The sequence below is a fragment of the Malus sylvestris genome, chromosome 3, assembly GCF_916048215.2.
Source record: "Malus sylvestris chromosome 3, drMalSylv7.2, whole genome shotgun sequence".
Taxonomy (NCBI): domain Eukaryota; kingdom Viridiplantae; phylum Streptophyta; class Magnoliopsida; order Rosales; family Rosaceae; genus Malus; species Malus sylvestris.
Genome location: NC_062262.1, coordinates 7159891 through 7170424, shown reverse-complemented (window position 1 = coordinate 7170424; position 10534 = coordinate 7159891). Strand labels below are relative to the sequence as shown.

General features: G+C 43.6%; 1 long non-coding RNA gene across 5 annotated transcripts; it reads right to left on the bottom strand.

The window, feature by feature from the left end:
* Positions 1–1903: 1903 nt before the first annotated feature.
* On the bottom strand, positions 1904–4506 carry LOC126616819 (uncharacterized). 5 transcript variants are annotated; one of them, XR_007621266.1, is made up of 6 exons: positions 4260–4506; positions 4079–4176; positions 3898–3995; positions 3717–3814; positions 2899–3541; positions 1904–2716 (listed from the first exon to the last, which is right to left on the bottom strand). It is a non-coding gene; the product is annotated as an uncharacterized LOC126616819 (long non-coding RNA). The 5 variants fall into 5 exon arrangements; XR_007621265.1 differs by having other exon boundaries at positions 2899–3814; XR_007621264.1 differs by having other exon boundaries at positions 2899–3995.
* Positions 4507–10534: the final 6028 nt, after the last annotated feature.

The window sequence follows — 10534 nt, the reverse complement described above, 5'->3', positions numbered from 1 at the left end:
ACATGAGTAAAGCCCCTCTACTCTCCAAGCCCGAGGTAGGAGACATTCTCATTATCTACCTATCAGTATCAGCTTCAGCCGTAAGTTCCGTTCTCATTCGAAAGGATGGGAATATTGAGCGACCTGTCTACTACGCTAGCAAAGCCTTACAAGATGCGGAGACACGGTACTCTAACATTGAGAAATTGGCTCTGGCATTGGTCATGTCTGCTCGAAAACTCCGCCCTTACTTCCAAGCGCACTCCATCACCGTGCTTACCAATTATCCTCTTCGACAGATACTCCAAAGTCCTGACACTTCAGGGCGAATGATCAAATGGGCAATAGCGTTGGGTGAGTTTGACATCTCCTACCAACCAAAGCCAGCTGAGAAGGGCCAAGCAGTGGCAGACTTCATTGCCGACTTCACATATCCGGTTGACATTGCTTCTACACCTGAAGCAGTGGCTTCATTACCCCCGGAAGCTCAGAAGATAGAACCAACAACCCCAGCATGGAGTCTGTATGTTGATGGCTCATCCAACCAACAGGGCTGTGGAGCGGGACTAGTCTTGACTACACCCGACAAAGTAGCAATGGAGTATGCTCTTCGTTTCAAATTCAAGGCATCAAATAATGAGGCCGAGTATGAAGCCCTTCTAGCAGGATTACGTTTGGCCAAACACCTCGGGGTTAAACAAATTGATATTTTCAGTGACTCCCAATTGGTGGTCAACCAGGTTACCAACAACTTTGATGCTAAGGACAGCTCCATGGCAGCATATCTTGCGCAAACACAACTTTTGCTCAAGCACTTCCACTACCAGATCACCCAAGTTCCTCGAGCGGCAAACAGTCATGCAGACGCCCTGGCTCGCCTCGCCTCGGCTGTGGAAGACAAGATTGGAAGAAAAATTCATGTCGAACTGTTGGCAACACCAAGCACCATGGCCGCAGAAGTATGCAACTTACAACAGGGGGATAGTTGGATCACCCCGATCTATAATTTCCTTGCTCATGGCACCCTCCCAAATGATAAAGTCCAGGCTAAGCAAATTCGATACAAGTCTACCCGCTACCTGATCATCAATGATCAACTCTATAAGCGAGGTTTTAGCCTGCCATACTTAAGGTGTCTTACGCCTGCCGAGGCGGAAATCGTCCTTCGGGAAATACATGAGGGAGTCTGTGGAGATCATGCTGGATCTCGGTCCCTAGCACACAAGACTTTTCGCCAAGGATATTACTGGCCAACACTCCACCAGGATGCCATCAAAGTATCCCGCTCATGTGACAAATGTCAACGATATGCGGCTATTCCTCATTCCCCTCCAGAGCCTCTTACTCCTATGATCAGCCCTTGGCCCTTCGCCCAGTGGGGACTTGATTTGATCGGCCCAATGCCGGCAGGGAAGGGCAAAGTCTGTTACGCAGTCGTTGCAGTGGACTACTTCACAAAGTGGGCCGAAGTAGAACCCTTGGCAACCATTACTGAGGCAAAGATAGAAGACTTCGTGTGGAAGAACATCCTTTGTAGATTCGGCATTCCCAATGCGATAGTCACTGACAATGGGCGACAGTTCGACAACAAGAAGTTCAGGTTGTTCTGCTCTAAGTTCAACATCAACTTATGCTTTGCCTCTCCAGCTCATCCCCAGTCTAATGGACAAGTTGAGGCCATCAACAAAATAATCAAGCGCACTTTGAAAACCAGCTTGGACAAAGCTAAAGGCTGTTGGCCAGAATTTGTACCCCAAGTTCTTTGGTCATATCGCACTTTATATCGGACTTCAACAGGAGAAACTCCATTCTCACTTGCCTTTGGCACAGAGGCGGTTGTCCCTGTTAAGCTCGAGCAAGCAACATTCCGAGTCCAGAACTACATTCAAAGTGAAAATGACAAACAACTCACCCTCAACTTGGATTTAGTCGAGGAACACAGAAACCAAGCTCACTTGAGGAATGTCGCCTACAAGCAGCGCATCTCCAACTATTATGACTCTAGGGTCAAGCCTCGTTCTTTCAAAATAGGAGACTGGGTCTTAAAGAAAAGATTACTCTGCGACAGAGTCCCGAGTGAAGGCACACTTAGTCCAAACTGGGATGGACCGTATGAAGTCATTGGCATCAGTCGCCCTGGCTCTTACACACTTAGAAGCTCCGATGGCAAGACCCTTGGCCATCCATGGAACGCTGATCACTTGAAGTACTACTACAAATAGACTCACGATGTACAAGTGTTGAGCTATAGCCGTTTGGCATCCTATGTAATGAAGGCCATTTGGCAATGAATTCAATAAAGAGGTAATTTAGCCAACTCAGCCCTCACTCTTTTACATTCATAGCCAACTCAGCCCTCACTCTTCTCAATCAGAAAGCAATCCGTCTTCCACAGTCACTACAAAACAAGCAAATGAAGACCGTGTCAAGCGCCAAAAAAAAAAAAAAAAAAAAAAAAAACAGCTTCATCCAAAAAGCTTCACCCGAAAAGCTTCACCTCCAAAGCTTCACCTAAAAAGCTTCACCCGAAAAGCTTCACCTCCAAAGCTTCACCCACAAAGCTTCACCTAAAAAGCTTCACCCACAAAGCTTCATCTAAAAAGCTTCACCCGAAAAGCTTCACTTAAAAAAGCTTCACCTACAAAGCTTCACCTAAAAAATCTTCACCTAGAAAGCTCCCTCTACATACTTTCACCATCAAAGCTTCACCCACAAAGCTTCACCCACAAAGCTTCACCTAAAAAGCTTCACCCAAAAAGCTTCACCATCAAAGCTTCACCTAAAAAGCTTCACCCAAAAAGCTTCACCTAAAAAGCTTCACCCAAAAAGCTTCACCTAAAAAGCTTCACCCAAAAAGCTTCACCCGAAAAGCTTCACCTAAAAAGCTTCACCCAAAAAGCTTCACCCGAAAAGCTTCACCTAAAAAGCTTCACCCACAAAGCTTCACCTAAAAAGCTTCACCCAACAAGCTTCACCCGAAAAGCTTCACCTCCAAAGCTTCACCCACAAAGCTTCAACACCAAAGCTTCACCTACAAAGCTTCAACACAAAACCTTGCTCCAAATAAACAAATTTTGTTCACAAAACCCAAGATGCCCTTGAACTTGTACAAAAACACTTGGGTAAACATAAACATTTTTTGTTTTACACCCACAAGGGCCCAAAATTTTCCTTCTTACTTATTCACTTATATATGTTCTCAAACATATTATAATAGATCCAACAACAAGCCAAAGTCCCAAATTTCATAATGGACAAAAGTACAAGCAATTCATCAATAATGAAGGTGCTACAAAAATTGGAATCTGCCCCAAAATAGAAATCCAACCCAGGAGACTTTTTCTCTCTCTCCCTCTTCCGCCTCCTTTCATCTATCAAATTTCTGCAACCTCTGCTCTTCTCCAATGGAGCTGAATTTTGGACACCCTATAGTTCTTGAGCATATGAACAACTTTCAAGAAGGAACCATTTCTGTTTGAGCGACGGAAATTAAAGTGTTGAAGCTCCAAACATGATAGTCGGCTTCTTGCAGATTTCGAAGCTGTTGTGATGTTTCGAAGATCTGGAAATATTTAACCGTTAGTTCATCCTGAATTTTTGATATGTTATGAAAGAGTCGATGAGGAACAACTTCAATGAAGAAAGCATACCGATCTGAACAAGAGAAAATGGAGTTTCGAAGCTCACAACAAATCTGACGGGTTGACAGACAAATAATAACCAGTCATTCATCATACCTGAATTTCTTGAGTTATACAGCTCCGAGGGATCTCAAATTTGGATATGTTATAGTTCACAAGCTGAGGAACAACTTCAATGAAGAAAGCATACCGATCTGAACAAGAGAAAATGGAGTTTCGAAGCTCACAACAAATCTGACGGGTTGACAGAAAAATAATAACCAGTCATTCATCATACCTGAGTTTCTTGAGTTATACAGCTCCGAGGGATCTCAAATTTGGATATGTTGTATTTCACAAGCTGAGGAACAACTTCAATGAAGAAAGCATACCGATCTGAACAAGAGAAAATGGAGTTTCGAAGCTCACAACAAATCTGACGGGTTGACAGAAAAATAATAACCAGTCATTCATCATACCTGAGTTTCTTGAGTTATACAGCTCCGAGGGATCTCAAATTTGGATATGTTGTAGTTCACAAGCTGAGGAACAACTTCAATGAAGAAAGCATGCTGATCTGAGCAAGAGAAAATAGAGTTTCAAAGCTCACAACAAATCTGACGGGTTGACAGACAAATGATAAACAGTCACTCATCATACCTGGATTTCTGGAGTTGTACTGCTCCGATGGCTCTCCAATTTGGATATGTTGTAGTTAAGGAATTAACGAACAACTTTCATGAAGACAACTTTGTGATTCGACCTACAGATGATGGTGTTATGTTGAAAAACAATTCCGGTTGTTAGGGGAAATGAAAAACAATTCCACCAAAGAAACATCATTATGATGTTTCATCATTATGGTGTTTTCATCATTATGATGCTTTCATCATTGTGATGCTTCCATCATTGTGATGCTTCCATATGATGTTAATGCACCAACGGTTACACCTTCTGCAATTCCACTTATTCGGGCCTAGCAACCTTCATAAACAAAATCTATGAAGAAAAAGTCCGGGGCTACCACTTAGAAAACAAAAGAATGAAGTTTTGGTACTTACGACATGGACTATTAGCAAGACACCTCATTCGTCAACTCCCTCGACTAGAGACTTGGGGGACTCCCACCATATGCTACTACGCCTTGGTACTCAAAAGTTCGTGACTACTCAGTGACTTGGATTTTTCAAGTCTCCAACCGAGAAGTTTTCCTCACTCGGGAAATTAAGGGAACACTACCTCAAACTACATGCTTTACTCACAAAGCTTCAACAATACAGGTTTCAACAAAAGCAAAAATTCAAAGAACTTTATGAAGAAGGCTTTGGTGTATTTAACACAATATGTTGAAATGAAGCAAAGCTTATTTATTAATATTTTCGATAAGCCACAAATATGTACATATACATGAGTCAAAATAAACAAACAAAAGGGAGCCTTCACAAAGGTTGCTTAGGGGAAGTCTCAGCAGTCGGTAGAGCCCCAGAAAGAGAAAGCACCGGAGGGTGGTTATCCGGAGCCTCAGTACTTGACAAAACCCCAGAAGGAGGAGGCATTGGAGGTTCATCATTTGAAGCTTCATTACCAGGTACAGCCCCAGAGGACGAAGGCAATAAATGCCTTTGGAACAAACCCACAAACCGCTGATGATCAAGTAAAACCTTACCATCAGATTCCTTCATCTGGTCAAGCTTCCTCTTCATGTTTGTAGCATAGTCATGGGCGAGCCGGTGCAACTGCTTATTCTCATGCTTGAGCCCTCTAATCTCCTGTTTGAGACTCATCACTTCAGCAGCCAATGATTCAACTTGGCGGGTTCTAGCAAATAGGCGTTGGGCCATATTAGACACAGAACCTGCACACTGAACACTAAGAGCCAGAGAGTCCTTAACAGCCAACTCATCAGACCGTTTGGAAAGTAGTCTGTTATCTTTGGGAGTGAGAAGGTTCCTGGCCACCACTGCAGCGGTCATATCATTCTTCATCACAGAATCCCCAACGGTAAGAGGACCAGTAGGGGATATGAAGGATGGGCGCCATATGTTGTCTGGAGAAGGCATGGCTGTCTCTTCTCCAAGGTTCAAGTCAAAACGACGGTCGGAGGGTCCAGACATTTTCAAATGTGTTGAAGAAGGAAGAGGTCAGACAAATCAAGATCTTAGAAGTGCAAGAAATGAGCTTCTACTGGTAGAGATTCAAGTGTGCTGTGGAACTTAATGCCAGCCTCTATAAAAATCTGCACTCGACGGAGCTTCAGAAATCGAAGAGGCGTTTGCTTTCTCAAAAGCTGGACTGCTCAGAGACCACGAGGGCCGATCTCAGAAATCGAAGAGGTGTTTGCTTTCTCAAAAGCTGGGCTGCTCAGAGACCACGAGGGCCGATCTCAGAAATCGAAGAAGCACCTGCTTTTTCAGCCTCGTCAGCACCTGTCACATGCACAATCAGCTTTGCGGAAATTACGGGCACTCTGTCGAAGATTTCTGGTGAAGTAGAAAGCACGTGAATCTTACTGATCAATCACCGCTCTCCATATGCACCATCAACTCCTCGGGTACCACATATAACTTTGTCAAAGATTTCTGACAAAGTTTAGGCACGAGAATTTCGAAGTTCCAGCTACCCTACTATTACCCATAAGGGTAAAGGAACAGCACCACTGCTTGACAACTGGAAAGTCCCTATGTGTGTCGACCTCCGTGTTTTGCGGCAAGACAGGTTGGCAAGAACGTCCAACCTTTACTCACATTCGAGAAAAGACTCCCAACATAATTACTTTCTCAAAAACCGGAGTAGCACCGCTTTCCGAATCTCGAGAGTCAGATCCTCGACGGGATTGCTTGTTCGAAAACCGAAGAGGCACAACTCTCAGAACTTCGAGAGCCAGATTTCCTTAGATAAAGCTTGTCTGTAATCTCCACACGTAATATCAGCTTTCCAGATACCACATACCACTTTTTCAAAGTGCTCTGACAAAATTAAAACACGTGAAGCTGGCAGCTCCCACTACATTGCTGTGACCAAGAAGGGTAAAGGAATAGCATTACTACTTGTTATTGGGAAATCCCTATATACATTGACCTCCCTCCTCAACGGACAGGCAAACCTGCAAAAATGCTCAACCCTTTCTCGCATTCGAAAAGGCACCCTCAACATAACCTCTCGAAATACTCAGCTTTATTTCCCCCCGATAATACCTCAGCAAATAAGCCACACCAAGAACAAGAGTATCTCATATCATCAGGGTCGAAAGCAAGAGTATCCCATATAATGCTTTCTCCCTGTCTTTGTCTTTGTCCTTGTCCACACCTGCAGGACAAGGAGAAAGAGAGCAGTCAGTCGGAACCTGAAATCAAACCTCCAATTTGGAACTGACTGCCTGGAGCCTTTGCCTGGTTGCTTACTTAGCATTGCTCTCGAGTACTCATCCTCAACTGCTGTCAAGGTCACGAATTCCACCGGCAAATACCTCATGACAGTTGATCAGATATTGGCTCTTTACATTGAAGCTGCCAAGCGTGGATGAGTCACTATGAAGGAATGTTCTGAAGGACCATTTAAATGCAAAGGTTGCACACCACTTCTGCCATGCAAAAGATTGAAGCAGAAGGTTCAACGGTGAGCTGAAACAGATCACTACAGCACGACACCTTTCCATACCACATTCATTATTCCGTCAACAGCAAAAGTATCCCATATCATCAAGGTCGAACGTACTCTAGATTTGATGGACTTGTTTTGACCCTCAAATTTTTAAGTCGGCCTTATACTCTGAAGGGCACCAGAACACCCTCCAGCACAGTTCAAGAATAAGCCTGTGGAAAGTTACTTCTTCAAAAGCAAAAGTATCTCATATCATCTCTTATCCATTTGCTTCTCCTTATCCTGGCAGTTGAATGAGAGACAAGGAGAATGAGAACAATCAACCGGAAGCCGACGTCAAACCTCTGATCCTGGGTTGCTTACTTGGAAGTTTGACTGCTTACCTTGTCTGTCACCTCTTTCGGCAGATCTCCTAGCTCGGCGACTTGGGGGACTCCTACTATAGGGTTTGTATCACACTTGACTAAGCCCGAAACTACAACTAAGCTTCAAGTGAAATTGATACATTACCTTGTGCGTCAACATCAGCTAAATACACCATTCCCGGATGGAGGAAAGGTACTTCCAGAGAAGGGCAGATGAAGATCAGACCACACTTCGGTACTTAGAAGTTTCGTGATTACTCAAGGGATTGGATCTTGCAAGTCCCCAACCGAGGAGTTTCCCTCACTCGGGAACTTAGGGGAGCACTGTTTGTACCATACTTGACCAATCCCGAAACTACCGAGCACCGGCCAACGTTATACTGTCAAGGACCCAGAAGAGTTCCCCTCCGACCAGGAGGCCAATCACTACTCGACACGTGTCAAGATTAGAAGCCAATCAGAGCGCAGCACGTGTCAACATCAAGAACCAATCATAACATGACACATGTCAATGTGACAAAGCTACAAGTTTTTCTATAAATAGGGGTCATTCCCCCACAATATTTCCTAATGCCATTTTGTGTTAAATCATTCACAAGAACTCACTAAATTGAGAGCTTGATCCTTTGTACTTATGTAAGCCCTTCACTACTAATAAGAACTCCTCTACTCCGTGGACGTAGCCAATCTGGGTGAACCACGTACATCCTGTGTTTGCTTCTCTGTCTCTATTCATTTACGTACTTATCCTCACTAGTGACTGAAGCAACCAAGCAACCAAGCGAAGGTCACAAAACCTGACACTTTCTGTTGTACCAAAGTCTTCGCTGATTTTGTGCATCAACACTTATCATTTTATTTCAATTTCATACATCCGTTAGAAAATCCATTAAGTGATGACGTGGCAAATATAGGATCCACATTTGTGCTTATGTGGCTGCCAACTTTGTGCCACGTGACAAAAATAATAATTTTTTAATGCATTTAAAAGATAGTAATTTACCCTATTAAAAAAAAAACCCAAAAACCCATCTTCCCTGACCCATATTCTTCCATCCCACTGCACCTGCCACGCAACCACCCATCCCACCCCACCCCCACCTCCCCTGCAACCCCCCATCCCACCCCACCCCACCCCACCCCACCCCACATTCTTCTCTCACTGATTTAATCGTAATGTGCAATATTGAACCCCAAGGCCGAGTCTCAAGGAGGAGGTCGTCTTCAAAACGTCACCGTAAGGCTGCCTCTTCTGCCTTCTGAATCCGACAATGGCGTCATTGTTCCTCACCGCCTCAAAGCTCGGGAGGTCACTTCTCAGTACATGTCATCCTCTTCTTCTTCTTCTTCCTCTACTTGTTCAAATTCAAGGCGGTGGTTGTCGCCGTTGCCGTCCAAAATCGGTTGTTCGACAGCGGCGACGCCATTGTCACAGTCTATGAAGTGCTCACAATCGGTGAAGAGGATGAGAGTTGTCAACCTTATCTCCACCTTCTCCCGTTGTCGACGAGGTCGTAGGTGGAGGTGACATTGGAGAGGAAGTGGTCGGAGTCGGCCTTTACGATGTCGAGAACCTTGGAGGACTTGCGGAGGGCGAAGATCTGCTTGTTGAGGTCGGAGCACTGGGAGAAAAGGTTGTCGAGGTCTAGATCTAGGGATCGCTGGGGTGAGGGGGTTACAGAGGAGGTGGGGGTGAGGTGGGATAGGGGGTTGCGAGGGAGGTGGGGTGGGATGGGAGAAGGTGGGTCAGGGAAGGTGGGTTTTGGGGGGTTTTTTTTAAATAGGGTAAATTATTATCTTCTAAATGCATAAAAAAAATTTTGTCACGTGGCACAAAGTTGGTAGTCATATCAGCACAAATGTGGATCCTATATTTTCCACGTCATCACTTAACGGTTTACTTAATGGATTTTCTAACGGATGTATGAAATTGAAATAAAATAATAAGTAAATGTATGAAATTAAAATATTTTAAAGATGTTGTATGAGGTTGCAATTGACTCCAAACCTGAATGGGTAAAATGTAATTTACTCTTTCCCTTTTGTTTTTGTTTTTGGTTTCCCTTGTTTCTTCTTGGCGAAATAATTTTGTCGTTGGACTCTAGCAACCCAAATTTGTTGTGCTAAGCGTCAAATATGAAACCAATATACTAATACATCAAAATATGACAAGACAAATAATCTAAATGACATAAGAATTTATACTAGTTCAACGCTTACGTCCAGTTCAGAGACGACAAGGAAATTCCACTAATATCAAAATGAAAATTACAAATAAAGTTCAACTCTCAAATCCTAAATCCCACATACACTCATAACTCACACTCAAACAAAGAACAAATGAAGATGAAAACATATACCAAATCTCTTCTCTCCCAAAAACTACAAAATGTAGCACAAATATCTTTAATTGAGTGATCACTAACAAAGAGGGAAAGCAGCAGCTCTATTTCAAATGGGAGAGCCGAATGCTCTCTCCTCTACTCACAAATTGGAGCTGTCAAGACAGCTCCACTTCTCTCATCTGCTGCCGCTCCTCTTCTTTCGGCTTCTCTTCAAACATATGGCAGTTGCTGCCTTTGAAAATACCAAAAGAAAAGCTCTTGACTTTTCTTCCCCGAGCCAACATCCTAACAAATTTCATCATTGCTGCCTTTTCTCTTTTTTGCTTGCTTTCGGCTGCACTTTCTTTTCTGCTACTTTTCTGCTGTTTTTCTGCAGCTTGTCTGCTGCAATCAAAGGCAGCAATTGCCTTATGTAAAACGGGTACCTTTTAATCAAACCCCAAAGCCACTCACGTGGCATTCAAATGGAAAATCGAGAAAGGTCAAACAAATGGGGGTTGTGACAAAACAAAGGGCCCAATTAGAATTGAGCCACAAAATCATCATTCAAAGTTCAACGCAAAGACTAGTAGCAGTGCTTATTGTGTTTGTATTCGGATTATCAGGATCCAGTCAGCAATCAAGT